This window comes from Lasioglossum baleicum, chromosome 3 (genome assembly GCF_051020765.1).
Source record: "Lasioglossum baleicum chromosome 3, iyLasBale1, whole genome shotgun sequence".
Classification (NCBI taxonomy): domain Eukaryota; kingdom Metazoa; phylum Arthropoda; class Insecta; order Hymenoptera; family Halictidae; genus Lasioglossum; species Lasioglossum baleicum.
Genome location: NC_134931.1, coordinates 8,329,896 through 8,351,370, shown reverse-complemented (window position 1 = coordinate 8,351,370; position 21,475 = coordinate 8,329,896). Strand labels below are relative to the sequence as shown.

The 21,475-nt window shown below is 40.5% G+C and overlaps 1 protein-coding gene and 1 long non-coding RNA gene across 3 annotated transcripts in view; one reads left to right on the top strand and one right to left on the bottom strand.

Annotated features, from left to right (window-relative positions):
- LOC143207488 (neurotrimin) overlaps positions 1-21,475 on the top strand; it is a 107,164-nt gene that overhangs the window by 18,727 nt on the left and 66,962 nt on the right. The window lies entirely within an intron of this gene.
- Positions 12,349-15,709, bottom strand: LOC143207489 (uncharacterized). Its single transcript, XR_013008676.1, has 3 exons — positions 15,076-15,709; positions 13,920-14,099; positions 12,349-13,237 (listed from the first exon to the last, which is right to left on the bottom strand). It is a non-coding gene; the product is annotated as an uncharacterized LOC143207489 (long non-coding RNA).

The following is a 21,475-nucleotide window of genomic DNA, read 5'->3' as shown; positions in this document are numbered from 1 at the left end:
CTAAAAAGTAGAAAATAAAAAAATATATAAACAAACTTTTTAAAAACTACGCTTATATTAAAATGCACTAAAAAGGAGAAAATAATCTTTTTTTAGGCATTAGTGACTATAAATAAAAGTGTTGAGCGCCCACGAAGATTACGTCAATATACATATTTTAGCGCTCCACGCTTTTATTTATAGTCACTAATCCCTAAAAAAAGATTATTTTCTCCTTTTTAGTGCATTTTAATATAAGCGTGGTTTTTGAAAAGTTTATTTTTTTAACTCTGGGTTAAACAAGTTTCATGAACAGGCAATTGCAAGAGGCAGGAACGAAAAAACACCTTGCTCCTTTTAACGCTTAGCAGACAAGAGGTGACTCATTGTCAGAGTCACCACTAAAAATTGCTGTGCCATTATCCACAATATTGTTTACATTCTTTCACATATGTTAGTATCTAATCAATTACTACAAACACATTTAATATTATTTAGTTTTAAAATTATTTGATAACATTTAGTATTACATCAATTTCATATCCATAAAATGAAAAAAATCACATAGAATGAAATTACTCTAGGTCGGAAGAAATATTTAATTTTCAAATTAAAAACAGCTCCGACTGCAAAGGGTTAATAATTTTAGTAAGTTAAAAAAGGTTAATAATTTTAGTAAGTTCTTCCTGATTTGAAATATTTGTTCAATTCTCGTACTACTTTCAATGTAACCTACTCACTTTGGTCATAAGATTCCTTCTATTAAAAATTTCTGTGTCAAAGTAGCGAATGCAATTTTATTATTTTATAATTTTTATAAAATTATTTAAAAATGATAAAAGAACAGTACGTACTTGTTACTATCAGTGAGACTACATGCGTGCTAGAAACCGCACTAGATAACAAACAGGCTTATATAATTGTTTGCTACTGGACATACCAAATAAAACGCAAAAGCTTGCAATTATCGACGAAGCAGTCGTCCTTGAACGATTTTTATGAACCATTTGAAAACACTTGATTAAATTTGTTTGCTTATGAGACGAGAGGGGGATGATAGATGTCCGAGAACAGCAATTGATCGTAGAAACTTATTAGGTGCAACCATTCAAGGCGAAACAAAGGTTAAATTGATCGATTGCAATATTGGAATTTGCGTTTCTATTCAGTATCTATCCACCCATGTAATCTAGAACGCGGAATTAACGAGCTATACAGAATACGAGTGCGTGAAATTGGTGTGTCGCCATTGAAAAATTGATTAAGAAACCCTCGATTCCCAGTCCCACATTTATGAGGGATCATTAAATCATTACTAATAGGTACAGCACTAATAACCGAAAAAGAGCAATATGTATTGTCCATCTAACTGTTTTGTATTAGCTCTTCACAGTCGAAGCTATTTCAACTGAAATTCAAAAATATTTTCTTTCCAAGTAATTTTCTTTATTACATGCAATTGACCCAATTTACCAATTTAAATGTTTACTAATTCGTAAAATACAAGCATACTTGGTAACGTAAAAAATATTCTGAATAATGACATAGCAATTTTTAATGATGCGGGGTTAGATTGAATTCCATGGAACGGAAAGCTGCCTTTAAACATTCAACCGTGCAAAAATACGTTCCATTGATCCTAGCAATTTTGAGCTGTACACAGAAAGCTTCTGAGGTACTAAAACAGTTCAATTCATTAAATTAATTGATTAAACATCGAACGCTCTTTCCATTCCATTAGCCGCAACAGCCATGCCCATTAGGTGCGTTCGAATAAAGATCTGACCCGCGTTCTATTGAAAACCCGAGCGATTGAAACACATTAGGTGTCACTTCGAAAAGCTTAGGGCACGATAAGACCATCACGCTACTCACAGATAATTTTATCTGTTAACCCTATTAGTCCGGTTCATTTATTTTCATCGAGCGTCAAGGGAGGGGGGAACACCACGACGAAATAGTTAGGGGATCGTCGAAGACACACACTTCGATTAATTGTCATTGTGTTCCCTCGATCGATCTCCCCACCTCGACCGATAACGCCGAGGACGATCATGCTCGTTCAACGATGTCAGGAAACATGAGCGATCGAGAATCGTATCTTCTTCGCCGGTTCTTCTGCCGTCATTTTTCTTTTTCACCAGGACTCACCCTGTCTATCAGCTGTCGCGGAGTCGAAGAACGCTTGGCGGTATTAATCACTACATATATCTTCGCCAACGTCCACTGTTTATCGTTGGCAGACAGTGGAACACTGGTCGCGACAGTTTCGCGATTACGTCTTCTGCTTGACGAGGAAGTCGTTTTAGTTTCAATTATCCTGGGGTATGGTAATTATTCGATGCTAATAAACCTCGGTTCGAGGTCGACGAAAGATTGGTGTGGCAAGCAAGCGTTCGAGGGGCCACAACCGTGCCCTGCGCTGAAGTAGAGTAGGCATCTGAAGTTATTTTATTTCTACCGCAATGAATCTCCCAATAAGAAATTCTTTCCTTATTAATGGACATGATATTTGGTCCCCTCAGGATTTCAAATTCATTTACCAATCCTCTTCCTCTTTCCACTCTCACCATCGCCTTTTCAGCGGGACCTACTGTTTATGGTGGGTTCCGAACCACCTTTTGCCAACAACACGTGAAAAACACCCCGGGTGGGTCACTTTCCAGTTTTTTACCAGACGGTCACCCATCCTAGTGCCGTTCACGTTTCACGTTGTTTAACTTCGGTGATCTAACGAGAACCGGTGCTTTCAACGGGACTACGGTTGTTGGCAATTCTTTCCTTATTTAATTTTTCATAAAAATGAGAGTTTGCATACAGATCTGCAGTCTAATAATGCACTTCAAAAAGGTTAGGTTCAAAAGACATGAAGAAGAGCACGTTTCGTTTGGAGCGCTTGGAAGAAGAAATTGTTAACACTGTTGTTCAACGCGTAGTGCATAGCACCCGGTGAATGCAACAGAGTCGCATTCCGACCATTGTCGAGCCACAGATTCTCCTGAATAGTACCCGTTATGGATCGAAGAGAAGACGGAAAATGAAAAACGTCGAGAGGGAACGATAACAAAATGCATAGAACGCATCGATGTTCCGCATTGGTACGATTTTCACCGCGAGGGAAAGGAATGTCAGTCACTGGTGCACTCGTCGGACTACTAATGATCCGTCTCTCCATCTTCCTTCTCTATTTCCGTCCCCTTTCTTCTCCGTCCAGAATTCAAATGTCGTGTTCTCATTCTAATTACAAGGAGCGTGTTAGTGGCCAACGTCGACCTCGCCCTCTCTCTCTCTCGCTCTCTTCTCTCCTTCTCTCTTTTTCCGTCTGTGATCGACCGCGACCGTGATTCGAGTTCCTTTTGATGAAACCGATGCACTTCGAGAGTCTGGCGGACTTGTACATCAACAAACAATCGCTTAAGGATGTTCTGGAGGTACAATGGGAGACAAAAGTACAAGAAATTCGAAATCCATCAATACATGGCAATGAAAGCCATTCATGAGTATATTTTGCATTAAACTTTTGCGAATACTGTACCCTCTGTAGCTATATTCAGTGGTCTACGCTTGTCGCGTTTCCATGCTATTTAGTGAGAGACGACACGATGACGTTTTGTAGCAGTTTATAACTTTTTTACTCTGTACCTGTTTAGTGAATCCTAATAAATTTGGAACATAATTAATTACATAATTTTTACTACATATAAAAAAAACTGGAGTTTCTAGTTGAGTTTTTTCAAGGTTTAAATAGGGTTTGAAGTGGAATTTTATGAATTCTCCATAAGAAGACGTGTTAAAATGTGCAAACTTTAAGTTGCTATAATTCTTAAACGGTGCAGTGAATCGAACCCAAACTTTGGTAATTGCATTAATTTAGTAAGAATTATACCTTGTGAAATTTTCAAAAATTTTGTTGCGTTTTTATATACCTCCAGAACATCCTTAAATGGATATTAAAAATCGGACCGAGTAGACAGGAAAATTGACCAACCCTGCTAGTCTATTCAAAAATGTTAATCAAGCTTGAAAATGTGACGATTCGAAATGGCGTGAACTGCTACTTTTTAATCACTCGTGATTCCATCACGGTCGTTCCCAATCATAATGATTTTTCACAGTGATTCGTGATTTTCGTGTTCGCATCTGATTAGCGGAGAGCATAACGACATGAAAATAAAATACGTTTCGCTCAACTATCATTCGCGTTCCCTATAAATGTTAAGTAGTACATTGGTATTTCGTAAAACTTTATACATAGCATATACATACATAAACACCAAAGAAATTGTCTGCATTTTTATATTATTTAAATGAATATTGCGATTTCGAAATCTCTCGCGAGGAAGAATTAATATTTGAAATTAAAGTACGGAAAAGAAAATTAAATATTTTCTATTTTTATCATTAAATAAAAAAAAATGTAACGTAATTTTAAATTTACGTTATATGAAGATATTTTTATGTAAAAGCTAATCGATGCATTTGAAAAAAGAACTACATAATTCTCGAGATGAAAAATTGGGATGACGGTGAGCAAATTCACTCTAGATTTAAAAAGAAATACGATCATGGCGTGAATAAAGTTGAAATCATGACCGTGATCATGGTTCTACGATCACTGTGGTAAATCACGTTTAGTGATTACTCACCCCATCACTAATGATGCTGCAGTAAGAAACCTAACAGAGGCGAGCATTTTCTCTCCAGAAAAAATCTTACAAAACGTCGAGACGTATGCATTATTCTGAACACAAGACCGAGTAAAGTGTGTCTGCAGGCTCCTCTTCCGGTCTCCTCGCATAATTCCAATCGGTGAGCTCATTCTCCGATCGTCCCGCGCGCGGGACAGATCGACCTGAGTTATTGGAAGGGCCTTTGTGTCGCGGAAGAATGAATTTGTCAGCGTCCGTTTTATACAGCGATCGAGGGAGGGCGGGGTCCTTTGATGTAAATAGATTTCAAGCTCGAATAGAGTATAATGCGCGGGAAAGTGGAAAGCGACCAGGCTCCGGTTCCGATGAAGTGTAATAGCTCTCTTTCGGGCCACGCGAGTGCGCGTGTCACGAATAAATTGTGCAATCGAATTCTTGATCCCGATGGTTATTAACCGTGAAGTTTTCACGTAACGCCGAGCTGCGATAACATCGATCGTTAACAGGATTTACGGAGCACCGATAATTGCTCGCACGATGAATCGGTGCTTAATGAGATCTTATCCGGACAAGAGGTTCGACACAGATCGAGATCTGACTCGTGTGTAGAATTTATTGTTCCTACATGGACTGGTGAGAAAAGGATTTTGAATTTTAACGGTTGCTACTGTTAACCCTTTAAGTGTTTAGATGGATTCCCTCATTTCCTAATTGTTGTTCTTCGTCAGCGATTTAAGCGTCACTCGACATGAGTTTCAACCACGGAAAAAGAAATAGAAAGGCTCGCATTGTAATTGAAAAGTTGTACCATACGATCTGATTCGCTTTATACCCGATATCGACAACTTTGAAGTCATGCATGCTGATTGGACACACCCTGGACTTAATAGTATCCGAGACAGGTAGATTACAAGTCGTCGAATGAAACTTGGTGCATCTAGGAACCGACAGGGTCTCGATATGAAGTCACACGCCAAGGATCGATCGATCAAATATTAAATACTAGTTCAGGACGTTGGAACGCGGTAGAGTCAAATGGTTGACATTGTTGGGAGATCTAGTAGTCTTGCGAGAGCCTGTCATTATGTAAACGAAATCAATAAAGAAAGACAAAAATGTTCTGTCCAGCTCCCGTTTCTTGTAATCGGTGTGAACAATTTTTATTCTGCACGAAGAGCCGCAAGTCTAATAGTCGATCTAAAGTGTTAATCATGTTATTCAATGGTCAATTTGATGAGATTTTATAGATTGGCCAAGTCTTTTTATTTTTTTTGTGTTCGATAAATTCAGAACGCCATCGGTGAATATATTTTTCAATGCGAAAGTGTGTATACGCAAAGGGCGTGCGTTTATGGTTGCACGCGCGTACCCGAAGCAGCGGTGCGGCTTTTTCCAGAGGGAGCAGATTAATTGAAACAATTTTAGATCCCGGGCACACGTGCTCGTGCCACTTGAACAAGTACTCGATCGGAGCGAGAGGCCCAGCGCATCGTTCGCCATCAAACTAACTATAAAGTAGTATGTATATACTCGTGCACACGCTGGACAACCTTCCGCGTCCTTGACATTAACGTAACGCTGAAGTGGCCTCGTTCACGCGTTAATGACCCCTGTATAAAGATTCGCATTCATATCAAAGAGGCGAGTCGAGGAGGACCGGTATTCGAGGACAAGAATCGACATTTCTCTGGCGATCCATTCAACCAACGTTTAACAACGATTGACTATTATCTCGGACAGTTGAGCAAAAAATTGAATAACGTAAGTCAGTGTATAGTCTATTATTTATCATTTTGGAGACCATGGTTGCCTTTGAAATCTGTTTCGTTACATCCCAATTGAATTGGACGGATTTGAAACTTTGGAATCGTGTGAGCAACCTGCGGTAACAACGTGCTATTATTTTCTTATTGGGTTGGAACGAAAGTTCGTAGCATTTGTAAATTACAATTGACAGCTAAAATTCAGATACTTATTTATAGAGAGATTTATTCGATAACATATTTTCCATTCTGTTCTATTACTTTTTGCCATTTTCGAGGTAACTTCTCGTGTTACTGAATAAATAACGATTTATATGAATTTATATGATTAAATAACCTTAATTTTATCTTCGATTCTTAATTTGGAAACGCTACGAACTTCCTTTCCAAACCCTATATTAACGTCTTGTACTTCGAGCTTCAACGAAATGAATGACATACATATTAAATATTAAATAAATTTTGTTCGAAGTCTTCATTACAAGTCTGACTCGTTAGTACGACGGGTTATTTAGTGTTCGTATTTTATTTTTGCCAAGAAGAGCTGCAGTTCGGAGATCAAGTCCGGAGATGAAAGTGCCGAATCGTTTGGAAAAAACGCATCTCCTGTAGGCGCACGAGTTACGCACGGGGTTCGACGTCCCACCACGGAAATTAAAAAGTCATGCTCGGCACGTTGAATAGTCGCGGTGCGGTTCATAAAGGCGGCTGGTCTTAATTAACTCGGATTAGTAGACGCTCGCGTGTGTCTCTCTCTCCGTAAAAACGTTTTCCTCGACACACTGCCGGTGACCGGAGCGGTCCGGAGGCTCCGCGTACATTGGTCGGAATGCATAACGCTCGTTGGCTGATCCCGTATGTTACTGGGTCATTGTGCCTTGCAGCGATCGTGGGTTTTGCCCCAAGGGGCAACCCGAAGCGTCGCCAGACCAAAGTACATTCCTTTTGGAAGTTTTGGAGATGCTTTTTGTATAAATTTTCAATGGGGCTGGTAATAGTAAAGGACTGTTGTAAAGGTTGGGACACATTTTCTTTTTTAGCTATAAAATGTCGCAGGACGAGACTTACGCAACAAAATGTATACCGTTGGGAAATTATTAAAGCGTTAACGGTTATCGGATAAAACGTTTTAGCCAATTGTCTGAAGACAATATATTCTGCTAAAGAAATTTTCAGTTGAGAACGAATCAATAAGAAACGAAATACATAAAACTTTTCACGACGTATTTTGTAGCCTTCGCTTGGCACAGCTAAACTGAACATGACTTGTTGCTTCTAATCCTGATGAAAAGTTCGTTTATAAACGAAAATAACGTTGACAACCATGACACTGGTGTCTTCAGTGCTTTAATGTGGAAAAAGCACTGTCCCAACTTATACGATGTTCCAAACTTTACGACTTTAGTCAGGTAATAAATTTGGTAAAGTCTAGTGATAGTATTTGGTATAGTTCAGCGAATAGTCTTACGATAGTGTAACGATGGTCTTGAATTGAATTTGAATTGTATTCCTTTGTGGTAACGTTGCCGGTGTTCGCGCTTGCGAGAAAATGGCGCTCGCACCGTTCAATTTGTTTTTAGGTTGAAGCACACGTGGCACTTACCGTCTATTACCGTTTTTCCCGTTATCTCGCATAATATTGTTCCGGGCGGCGCGAGCCTTGGCTTCGTTTACATAAAACGTTCCACTTTTTTCCCCCTTCGATGACAATGTCTGGCTATGTCCTCGATTAAACAAGCTCGAAGGTTGTTCAAGTGTTCACGCGCTTTCGTCGCTCACTCGCGATTTCTTTCGATTTTTCCGTAGCTCTGGGTACGACGGTCGTGTGGAAATATACAGTTTCGATCGTAATTATTCGTTATTAATTAAACATAACCCCTTTCGCGTCATTGTTAACGGAAATGACTGTTTAATGGAACAGTTAACGTAGTTTCTGTCGCGCTGGGGGTCTAATTGCATTCATCCTGAATTTTATGTGGTGGAATTTTAGTTTAGTCTTTTGGAACGAATTGAACAGTAAAATGAAGACTTCCAATTATTGCAGCGTGCGGTGAACAATTAAAATAGGGCATGCTCTAAAATCATTTTTAAGATCACACATTTACAAAATTGGGTGGACGAGTAGCAAGAATTCTTCAAAGAACGCAAAAAATATTAAATAACGTCTGAGATACTATTATTATATTTTTTTACCGCAACGTTCCAGGCCGTCAACGCTTAAAATCGTTTGAATAGCAACGAGCGGTGCAGTACCGATTACTTTGCAATAAAGAGTCGTGGTATTCGTTAGCTGAAACGTGCTTCTCGAACGTTGGGTAACATCTCGGAAAAATATTGATTGCACCGTGCACCGGTTACGGTATATGCAATTTTTCAACGTAGTTTCGCAAGCGCAAAATTGAGTCGTGCAGACCGCCGACAAGAAATACTATCGGTCGTTTGTTGCTGCAATGTTGTTTCTTTACTTCCACGCTGTTATATAATAACTTGATAGTCTTGACAGTGCAATTTTTCTGGTCGTTATTAGTGAAACGTATTGCCTTCTTTGATGGCATTGATAGTTAGCGCGAACAGTTATTTGTTGAAGCAATTCGTCTAATCTAGCTGTCGTTATTAACAATAATGTGTGTTATCCAACAACAACAGTACGAATAAGAAATATGCACAGAATACTGAAATATATTTTTAATTTTATGCATTTAAATGAGGAGGTGAAACTTAAAACACATAAGGGATTAACATAATTATTTTTAGCATATTAAAATAATTGATGAAAAAGATGTGTATTTATCTTTTGCTTTCTGCAATGGGTATAAGCCATTTCATTTTGCATGAAGATCCGCAGTGTAATAATAAAGAAAAATTGGTGAGGTGGTTGGACATTTTTCATTCTGCATTACGATGCAAATGGACTGACCATTTGCAGTCAGTTCCAAAACGCTCTTCGCGGAATACATTTCAGCGAGTTCACACCACGAGTAAAATACCTCAAGCACGTGGCTCGAGTTCAGATAATAAAAGCCCAGCGCCATGTTCGGTGAACTCGGGGACTGTGCCAAAATTAGTTCGGTCAAATGGAGTTCCACTGTATACATTTGTTTTATAAAGGTATCGAGATGATCGCGAGCAGCGAGGCATTTCCGGCATATCCCCTATTGTTAGGATTACCAGGCTGCATTCGGGTCTACGAGATACATACAACAAGAAAATCGTCTTTCTTTGTCCCATTTAAACCTTCTTGGAACTTCGCCATTGTTCCAATAAATTCTTCTATCGCTTGCGTGCAACAGGCCAATAACCATATTGCAAGAAAAATTGCTGTACATGCAGCTAAATTTAATAAAGTATATATTAAATATGAATAACTATGATGTACAAAATACTGAAATATATTTTTAGTTCTATGCATTTAAATGAGAAGGTGAAACTGAAAACAGTAAAAGGATTAACATCATTATTTTTAGCATACTAAAAAAATTAATGAAAAAGATGTGTATTGATTTTATCTCTTGCTTCCTGCAATGGATACATACTATTTTTATTGTGCACATAGATCCACAGTCTAATAATAAAGAAAAATTGATGAGGTGAACAGAACATTTTTCTACGACTAACCATTTGCAATTGTGATATGTACATTTAAAAATTTTTGTGTATTGACAATGAGGGTCAAGGGTGAACTGTGACGAAGTATGCTGAAGTGTTTATTCGTGGTCCGTCTTCTTGGTCAATTTCCCGATGCAAGATGGAGGAAGGGAGTGCAGCAAAATGGCGATGGCGTTGCGAGAGTGGCCCGGCTACAATTCGGCGTTGCATCTAATCGAGGGTTGAATAGGTCAACTGGTGGAAACGTGCGCGCAATTGCTGGCGTATAGCACCCTTTCATCTTGCCGTCTCTCCTCTCTGCTTCTCTCTCTCTCTCTCTCTCTCTCTCTCTCTCTCTCTGGTTCTCTCGACAGACTTCCTCGGCAACGAGGATCCCGCAGTTGGTAGTCTCTCTCTCTCTTTCTCTCGGTTGGTCTCTCCGCAGCCTTTGAAATCACGAGGCAGTGAGAGAGCTGCTTTGACGCTAGAACCGTTATTAGGCGAGACGATGAGACGGTTTTCTTGCTCGTTGGGTCGTGGAGAGAGTCCGTCTCGACGATCCCCCTGCCTCCTCTCTCACAGTCCCACTGACTGCTAACAAATCGAACTTGAAGACACGAGGATACCGCGATATGGGATTGTGAGCTCTCGAGAACGCCCCCTTTTCGCGTGAAGATCGATCGCCCTGCTAGATCCGCGACGCTTGTTCCGTTCACATTTTTAAGAACACTGTTTACGCTTTTCTTGCGAAGGCGATGTCGATGTTGATTAATTTCGGACGCTTAGGGAACTTGTCGATGGATTAGGTGAATTGGGACACAGGGATCTCCAGGGATTTTGGGCGACGGTGATGAATCTCCGTTGATCGCTTGTTTCAATTAGCCGGCCGGTTAAATAGATTGCCTTCGAAATCTGCGTGGAAATTAAAATGTAATGATGAGCAACAGCGGGATATCCGTGGAATGGAATCGGTGATTGATAGACTGCGGATTTTATGCATTTACAAAATACTGCGCAATTTTCGACTCATTGAAATGATTAAAAACAGAAATAAATGTCTATGTAGCTTGTGCATCTTGCAATTAATGCAATTTATGCATTAATTTTATGCATTTTCGTCTGTGTATCGATTTGTGAATAAATCACAAGCGGTGTCGATGAAATCAGCATCAGTACATGCACAGAATTGAATGTGGAGACAGTTCTTTAATTTTATAACCACGCTCGGAGTTACAGTGTTGCGCCTGCTTGAACAATTCTAAAATGCCATCGAAAGTAGGGGAATTACGAGTTGCATTATCAATTGGTAATTACGGAAGGTCGGCTAGGGGGTCAAGTATGCTTGTCCCTCGCAACGTTCCGAAATAACGAGGCTCGTCTGCTCGGGTTCTCACGACTCGCAACGAACGAAATTGATTTTACAACCCGCGCTAATCCGTTTTCACGTTCCCTCGAATAAAACATGAGACGCTTGTCTCCTTCGTGCGAGTCCCATCGTAAAAGTGGTTGATGAATTACATCGTCCACTATATTCCACGGTAAAAATATTTAACCCACATTTAACTCGTAATTCTTTTTAAACCTTCGTATTCGGCATCGGCACGCCGCCGACTCCGGGGAATATTTTAAGATCGATTACAAGATGTCAGGTTATTAGAAACAACGTGTTTTTATGCATTGTTATTCGCTTTCTAGAATTTGAGGATAGCTAGTGAAAATATCAGAAAGTTCAAGTCATCAAGAGATCATTGTAATATTTATAACACACACGAGAATGCAAAAGTTTGATAATAAAAATTAAAACTGCCGCTCTGTCGAGCGTCAAGAGTTTCCCAAAAGATATTAGTCGAATCGATCGACTGACAAAATTCACAACCAGGAAAGTGCAACTAGCACGAGAAGATGCAAACTTGCAGAAGACGCGAAGGATTGGCGTGCATGAGAGTGTGTATTTAGATAGGAGGACACACACCGCAGGAGGATTCCGGGCAAAAAGAAGCGCAAGTCGTGGAGCACAGTGGCCCACAGATGGCTGGCAAAGGTGACGTCACCCTATAAACTTGACGAGCCCAGCCGTTTTGACGAGGGAATGTTGTTTCCACCCGTTTCGAGCCGTTGGCTACGTTGCTAGCTCGGTGCCAGGCTCTGATCGGAATTGCTCGACGAATATTTACAGTTTCCGCCGAAACCGCCACCATCACCGTCACCACCACCATGCTTGGCCACCCTCTGACCACACCACGATGTAGGTCGATTGTATTGTCGTAAATTACTAATACGAGACGCTTCGCGTCACTTCCGCTCCACCGTGGCACCGTTTCCACCGTTGACGAGACGCACTTGGTCCCAATCTTGGATTTACCTGGTTAGGATCGGTAGCAGTTAGGCTTTACAGAGTTTAGATGAATTAGGGGTGTCTGAAGGGTTGTTCAGATATAATAATAATGATTATTATTATTTCTACACCTATTTGGTGTACCAATTAATGTGCGTGGCTCCCATAGCTAATTAATTGTAACTTTATTCTGAATTCAGCCTCTGCACAACCACTATATTAAATGTAGATTGATGTATAGGTATTTGTTTGTAGATAATTATTAAATTCACGAAGAATGGCCCACGAGTTAATTTGTAAACCTAATAATATATTTGATACATTGTGTTGTAAAAGTCTGTATCACACTCGTGAACATCAAGAAGGACGTCGCAAACCATTGTGTGCGACCATTGTGTGTCATGATAAAATCGACGATTAAACGGAACACAGTGGTAATTACGGGACGATGATTATTCCTCTAAAATTAGAATCGTCCCATTGTCCTACATGGGCCCGTTCCGCGGATTATCAGATCCAACGGGGCCGCCTAAGTGTGAACATCCTCGGTCGGATGCTAAGCGTGAACATCCTCATTCCGATGCTAAGCGTGAACATCCTCATTCGCAATCCGATGTTCGGCCCGACCAACTGGGTCAAGTATACTCGACGCGACGACACTGTTTTATGTTAACCGTCGCGGTTGTCCGTGTTTCGCAGGACCGACTGAAAATCGTAAACTGTGAAATGTGTCCTGCGCATGGCCTCCAAACGATGCGATGCACTGCGTCGCGACGCGTTGCAAAAGTTGCATCCGTCCGCCACCGATCCGTCCTGACCTCGCAATTCGTCTTGCTTATGGCGTTTTTTACCGTGACAGCGGCCGCTATTGTTTATACACCGAATTCAGAGTGTAGCGTGGACGCTTCAGAAGCTTTATATTTCTGCTGAAACATTTGGGGAAAGTGAATTCGCACAAATTCTATTCTCTAGTTTCAGATTCAACGAGTTATGTACTGTTATCGTTGCTGAGATTTCGTGTTTTACTGCTTTTCTGATATTTACGAATTTTCAGTGGATACAGTTATTTCCCATTTTATTAACCCCTTGCACTCGGTGCTATTTTAACTCTGAAATTAAACATTTCTTCCGACCTAGAATAATTCCATTCTATGTATGTATATGAGATTGATATAATATCTAATACAATACTTAAATGTTCACTAATTGATTAAATACCAGCATATTTAATAATGTGAACAACATTTTGAATAATGGAACAGTAATTTTTCGATTGCTAAGGGTTAACACTAGGTACACGGGATTCGTCAAAACGAAGCGTTCTAATATTTCCAATTTATTAATATTGAGATTGTAAGGATGCAACTATAAGCAATTATTCAACAAATTTATTTCTTTGGATATACGTTATAAAATAATCTCGGCTCAACGATTCCCTTATTTGGCCCACGCAATCATCCCCAAGTCGATGACAACGCGAACTTCGCCCGCGAATTGCTTCGGACGAATATTTCGCGACCGGTTTTTTTCTCGCAATCGGAATACATATTCCACCGGTGTGCAGAAATGAATTCCCCGATAATTCATCGCGTGCAGACTTTCACTTACGTAACGCGATAACTCGTTCAATACCCGGCTCACAGTCCAATTAACCAAGGACACGATCTTTAAAATTAGCTTCTCTGAGCGGCAGTGAACCGCGTCGGGCCTCGTAATTTTAGGGCATCGTCCGTGCTCCGTGACATCATCATCATCCCGACGCTCATTATTGCTCGGCTGTCGACGATCCTGTGTACACAACGCGTTTCGTATCAGTGACATCATCGTCCGCGAAGGGTTCGAGAGCACGCCGCGCCGTTTGATCGATGATTGAGAACAGAAAGCGAAAATAGATCTGTCTTCTAGTAACCAAACGCGTAACTCGACACCAGTATGTACGTCGCCGAGGTTCTGGTCATAGACGTGAAATCATCATCGATTTCGAAGCTTCAGTGATGTCATGAAGTTCGGAGAACGATCAAGACTGGACTCGACGATTGTTCGTTTCTCTCACTAGCTTTCTTTTTAAGTTGTTTTCTTTTCTGCGCTATTAAAGCTATCTTTTGGTCGAGCAACTTGGTCGAACTATTATTTCGAATGATAATCGATTGATCAGCAGATCTTTACGCAAAATAAAAATTGTCTGCATCATTTACGAGAGAGAGGAGTTAATTTTAACCCTTAGCATTAAAAATTGCTGTACCATGATTCACAATATTGTTTATACATTTAAGTATGAGGTATTATAACAATTTCATATCCATGAAATGAAAAAAAATCATATACAATGGAATTATTCGAAGTTTAGGGAGTTAAAATAGCTCCGACTGCAAAGGGTTAATACGTTGTAACTAATGTACCAATATTAATAGTTTACCTACTCATTTTTGCAAAATTCATTAGAGCGACCGAATAGAAAGTGGACAATCATATCACACGATACAATGAATTGGAATGAAAATAGATTTTCAAGTTGGGCGAAAGAATTTTGACATTAGTATATGGTCAACGTGAAAGTTGGAGTGCTGAGATCAGTGAATTTAATGAAGCAAAATTAAGATAACGACGGACGCTGCAGCAACATTCGTTATATAAAGAGATCCGGCGACGATTAAACTCGCGGCGCGAAGCATTCTCGATCGCCTATTAATTCTCGGTGAAAAACCAACCGACCATACAAGGGGTCCGGGTTGAAAAAAAACCGCATGTACAACTCCATTCATACCTGTGCACTGCAACACGGTAATTGGATCCATTCCTGAGAAACCACGTAATCTCTCGCGGTGCGGCGTCGAGGTACCCTTACACCTGCCGCGCGCGAGCACGGATTTACTCATTCCGTGGTTAAATAGATCACCGTCGCACCACGTGAAAGGAAAATTCGATCCTAGATACGTGAGATAAATGTTGTACAGCTTGGTTTTCGGATTAGCTAGGTTAATCCGTTGAGCAAAGAAGGAATAAGGTAGCACCTGATGCTGCAGTGAACAAAAGCTGTTGAGTGCCACCCTCGGACGGCGCGGCGGACCGTTCTTACAACTTATACAGTTGATGATGTTTTTGTAGGTATGATTCAACGATAGTTAGATACGACTGAACACCACTTGTTGCTTCTAATGCTCACGAAAAGTTTGTTTGTGAACAGAAATAAAGTTGACAACCGTGACATCGGTATTTCCAGTGCTTTAATGTGGAAAAAATCACTGTTCCAACTTACATGGCGTTTTCTCGTTTACGACAGTCTTTTACAAACAATTTTGATGTTGCATGAAGATTCGCAGTCTAACCGTTGATTTGACGCCTGGGTAATCGAATCGTTTTAACATCCGCTACAGCATGATGCAACCGCGAAGACGCGCACGAAGACGATGCACCGAATGTTACGAGACATCTCGTCGGTTATCTGTTGGTGGTGGGGATCGGTCAAACGGTAACTCATTGCAGCTAACGAATCAATATCGTTATAAACACAGGCATTATCCACGGAGACAAGAGCAGTCAACCGTTCAATGCCCCGTAAACTCGTAGTCCGCGGTTTAATTGATACGTAACGGCCCGGCGGAGTGCACGTTTTGCATCCTACCAAGCTGTTATCGTCCCCGCGATATATTGCGTTACGCTTCTATTTCTATTCGCTTCGTCAAATTATCGTTCCCTGCGAATTAAATCGTTCGCTTGTTCTCTCTGTTCCTCTTTTTTCTTACACACGGCGAATCGGACGAATTGGATTGGTGAATTCTTCTGGCGAGCTCGTGCGTGTAATAAGGGACGCACGTGGCTCCGGAGGAATTGCATAATTGGATCCGATCGAGAAATTTCGTAATTGAACCGCCGTTCGGTTAGTGAGATTATCCATTATGCGGTTTACGATCATAGGGACCCGGTGATTGCTGGAACGTGTGCTCGAAAAAGTCGCTCTGTGAATGGACACCATATTTGTGCAGTCACCATATTTATTAACCTTTTAAACGAAGAAATACAATTTTTGTTTATTTTTCATTCCATGTAGTGATTCCTCATTTTTTTAGATTTTAAATGAAGGAATACAATTTTTGTTTTGTTCAATTCAACAATCTTTATTGAACTTTCGTTCCGCAAATGCAATTCTCGTTTGTTACAATTTTTATATGAGGTCAGTCGGGCATACGAACTACAGCGCGAGTCTCTATGATATTCATACATTTATGTGTGACTAGATTTCTTTACACGTTCATAGTTTCGTCAAAGTACTTTAGACTTTGAGAGCCACGTCTTCCAGAATTATTTAACTAGATTGAAAACTGAACTCTCGCATTAATATATTCAGTGTTTCAAATTAGATTATGATCTTCAAATGCAAGAGTAATATACATTTTCAATTTTCAATTTATGCTTCATTAACACATATTAAATTCTATTGATTTTATGGCATCTCGAGGGGCGAGTATTCGACGCTCGATGTCTTAAGTAAGTTACTTTGATTTTATGTGATTACCGAGGTAGCTACATTGCCGAGCATTAATCATTTCAGAAATGTGTCCTCTTAGTGCACTGTTCCGTAGCGAGTAGCGAGACTATGAAACGGATCAGTTCTCCATCTCCGAAGGATTATCGTGCCACGAAGTTTGCATAAGAAGATTATAAAGATCGCTATTACGTAACGTCCATCGCACGCTCTTTGCCTCTTAGAAAATAATCGCAACGACTGCACGGAAAATATTCCCCCTAATTTGAACCAAAGAAAGTTACATCAAACTCTGATTATTATCCTTCGTGTCCGATTTGCACAGCCCTACATCTGGAAATTTCAAAGCACTTTTAAGGTGCTTTGAATGTAATTTGCCATGTAACATGTATCTATGGGTCAATAATGGCCTAGGATGTTATTAAAAAAAAAAAAGGTGAATTGAAAAATTGGAAAAACGGCAAATTTCTAGAAGATGGAATCGAACTCTACTGGAGAATTGACTTGTCATCCTCGGTTAAACGGTGAACAATTTCCTGCGAACCGAAACAAAATTCTATTTATCAATATTCAAGCATTGAATATTATTTCTCTCTTAGGTGATCATCAAGTATTAAACATTTCTAATCGTTGTAGCTTCGATGACAAAAATGCGGCAAGCGGTTAACTCTTTAATCGCGTTGACAGACACCGGATACGTCGTTATGATAATAGAGTTACGGCAAAAACGGGGAAACGACATGTTGAATCGAATTACATTTATGTAGATCGGTGGACTCGATTACAGTCTGTTCGCTCGCAGAAGTGTATCAAATGAGGGTGGAACCAACTGCTTAGATACATATATCTTCTGTGGGTCGCAGCCTGGAAACCCCTAGGTTAGATAGATAAGTGAATAGCCACTGTGAGTCATACATTATTAGAGACAAGTTTTTAGGTCGGTTTTTTTTCCATTGGTGCACGCTTCTCCTGAAATTGCAGCGGGGAACAACGCGTTCACAAAAAGATGCAGTTTTTCGCCGGACGCTAAGTGATTACGTGGCTGCGCGACCAACTTAACCAGAACTGTGTCGTTTCCAGCTCAAGAGAAATTCATAGTGATAGTAATAGCAGCGACCGGAGACATAATTGCATCACTTGGTGCAGTAATTGCACTGCACTCGGAATTTTAAACGATTGTCTCGGAGCTGTTACTCATCGCGTCGTGATTAAGTCGAGTTTGACACTAATGATCGTTTGTTCAATTTTAATCTTCGGTGTCGAATGGGGAGTAATTTTTGTGTTGTTTTTTGTTGCAGGTAAGCCACGAATTTGACGATGGTTTATTGTTCTGCTGTTGGTAATGTACATCAATTGCGTATTTAATTAAATCGGTATACTGTATGCGCTAAAGAGATTTTTGTAACAATTTTTAAATTATATAAAGGTTGATTTCTCATCTAAAGAATTTTAACGAATCCAATAACAATTAAATAAACGTTGATTTCTCATCTAAAGAATCTAAATAAATCCAATAAAAATTAAATAAACGTTGATTTCTCAAAGAATTTGAATAAATCCAATGGGAATGAAATAAAAGTTGATTTCTCATCTGAAGAATTTGCATAACTCTAATCAGATTTGAGAGAGTAGTCTTTAAATATGCAGAGTGTGAAGCGAAAACTTGAATTAGACCTGTCCAGACTAAATCAGTAAAGAAGAGTGATGTAGCAGCAAGAGTGTTGCATGTAATTTCGTGCACGAAGGATGGTGTAAAGAAAAATGGCGCTTTCGCTATTTCCCCGGTATTTTACGAGGCGAAACGTCCGTTTCACGTTACCGTCGACCGAAAGCAAAATCGAAAGTAATATCCAGCTCCGTCGATCAAGCTGTCGGCGAGTCGAACGCGTTACTTTTCGAGATCTGTTGGGTGTGACGGTCGAACCGGATATCGAGGTATCGTCTGGCACGGCCTTAAATTGGACAATGTTCTCATCGCCGGTCGCAGACGTCGTGCCAAAACGGTGTCGCAAGCAAATCGGGTCCGGCACAGTCCGATAAATCGACCGATGACAATAATAAGGGCCGCCATGCTCGTACTCCATCCTAGTAGCTAGACCGAGAATTAGTTTTAACATTCAATTTTAACAATCGAGTTTAACATTCAACTTTCCGTTCTGTAAATGAAATTTGATATTGTACGATTTTTTGGAGCATGATTCGGCAATGGAAGTTTCGAAATATTTTCAAGACTAGTCTGATACAATACTATGATAGAGATTGAAAATATTGAAATGATCTATAGATCGAAAATCGTGTCCAGCACACTGCACCTTTATGCAGAAATTATTCAATCGGTTGAATATCATTATTTATATTTTTCCGACAGATGTCTGAAAGTTTTACGTTGCTGAAACGTTGTGAGATACAAGAACGGAATGTTTTTCACCTTTTACCTCAACTCTCGAGCCGGAGCTACCATTGTATTTCCTTTCAACCGGTTTTGCGTTTACCGCGGCTCGACATTGGATTTTATGACAATTGTTACGCGTCTACCGATCGTAGCAGTGTTCCTCTGTAACCGAGAAATTTCGTGGAGATCGCGTTGCACGCCGGCAATAGGCATTCTTGTTCGTAAGTCAGCGGATATCTTGAATCGCTGTGGATCGAGACCACCGGATCGATTCCGTGAAATTCCGAGGATAACGAGATTCGAAAATATTCATGAATTCTGTACATTATTGGGGACCGTTGTATTGCAAACAGAATCGTTTATATATTCCGTAACATTTCCGAAATGAGTGCAAAGCTATTCGTGGCATTTGTCAACGAACGCTCTGTAAACAATTTTTTGATCGCGTGTACGGGAATCAACCGCATAAATATTCATGAAGCAATTCGAAAATTTTTGGAGGTCGGTACATGAAAGCTGATCACGATCGGTGGAAAATAATTAAAGGATCCCAGGACTGGTAGATTTTACGAACCCTCGTCATCGTCGAGTTCCTTGCGGGCACAGGACGGGTTCTGTCTTGGATCTCGACGGGGGTCAAGGCTGTCAAGTTCAAGGCCGCTGGCCCGCAGGAATCGGCATTCTTATCAGCATCGGGACACGACGTTTATGGTGGTCTTCACCTCCTCTTTGTCCATGGCATCTTGATCATTCTCCGCTCCTCGTCATGGTCGTATCACAGTCGTCATCCGCGAGTCCATTCGTTCACGGCTAGCCCAAGGACCAATCAGCCCCGAACGGGGTTCGTTCGGTTTGCTCTTTTGCATTCGCGTGTGTTTCAATCCTCGTGGCAACGCTGCACGATGCACCATGGTCGCCATAGTTGCCTGGCAAGCCCATCAAGGTCTGGACCACTCCATAGCACCCGCGCATGCTGCGTCCTTACCCGTGAACCTCAAGAAAAAACCATGAACCGTGTTCTGCCGCCCTCGGTGTGCGACTGGTGCAGAGTCAGTATGATGGGTAAGCGTTTTGGGTTCAGTTTAGACGTTTATAGTGATGTTTCTGGATTTTCGCTTGGTAACATTCTATATCAAATTTTATTTTAACGGTACACTTTGGTGAAATTCTATTGGGCATAGGAATAAGTTTCCGCTCTTTTTTGTTGAAAAGAAGCTCTTTATTCAGAAATACAAATGCAAAGTAAATTCTACAATCTTCTTCCACCGTTCAGGTAATAAACGAATTCCTCAAAGAAAAAAGTCTGGTTGTTTGGATGCAATCCATTCCTCGAGCCAATTTCGGATACTTTCATAGGAAGAGAACCGCTCTCCAGATAGAGCCGACTGCATGGGCCGGAACAAGTGGAAATCTGAAGGAGCAATGTCCGGCGAATATGGCGGGTAGGGCAAAATTTCCCAGTTCACTCCTTTTAAGTATTTCCTGACGGGTTTTGCGACATGTAACCTAGCCTTGTCGTGTAACAGAATCAGCTTATCGTGCCTGTTGTCCCATTCCGGTCGATTTTCTTATAATTCTGAGACGTAATTCTCGCAAATCTGTATCTTCGAACTTTTTTGGCGCACCATCGCGATTTTTGTCCCTTACCTCGAGATCATGGTTTTTAAACCGCCGAAACCATTCTTTACAACTTGTATTCCCCGTAAATATCCACGAGCGAACGATGCGTTTCCGCGGCACCTTTCTTTAATCCAAAATAATGCAACATAAGTTCCCGCAGATGCTGCTTACGTAGAACAAAAGTCGACATTTTCGACGCGAAAAATCAACTGCTGTTCACGCTCCAAACAATTGCCACTAACTGCGTTTTGAAGCTTAGACACACACCTTTCAAAAACATGTGCTACGTTCCATCAAATATGCGATCGGTACTTAAGTACAACGACATCTGTCAAAAGAGTGGAAACTTATTTCCATACCAAATGTATCATATATCAAATTTTATTGTAACGGTACACTTTGGTGAAACCCTATATCAAATTTTATTTTAACGCTACGCTTTTCTGTTCGAATTTTTACTTGTTCATACACCTTTCTGAATTTCTGTATAAAATTCGTTCTTGTCGGCACGCTTTGGTAAAACTTTCCTGCGGCGTTCTGACTGCACCAGTCAGATTTTTCTGAGGAACAAGCCAGCTAGCAGACGGTCGTAACGGTCTTATCGGAAACCCAGGTGCTCTTTTCTTAACCGTCGCAGGGCATTTCTCATCCCACCACACCGCAAGAAAA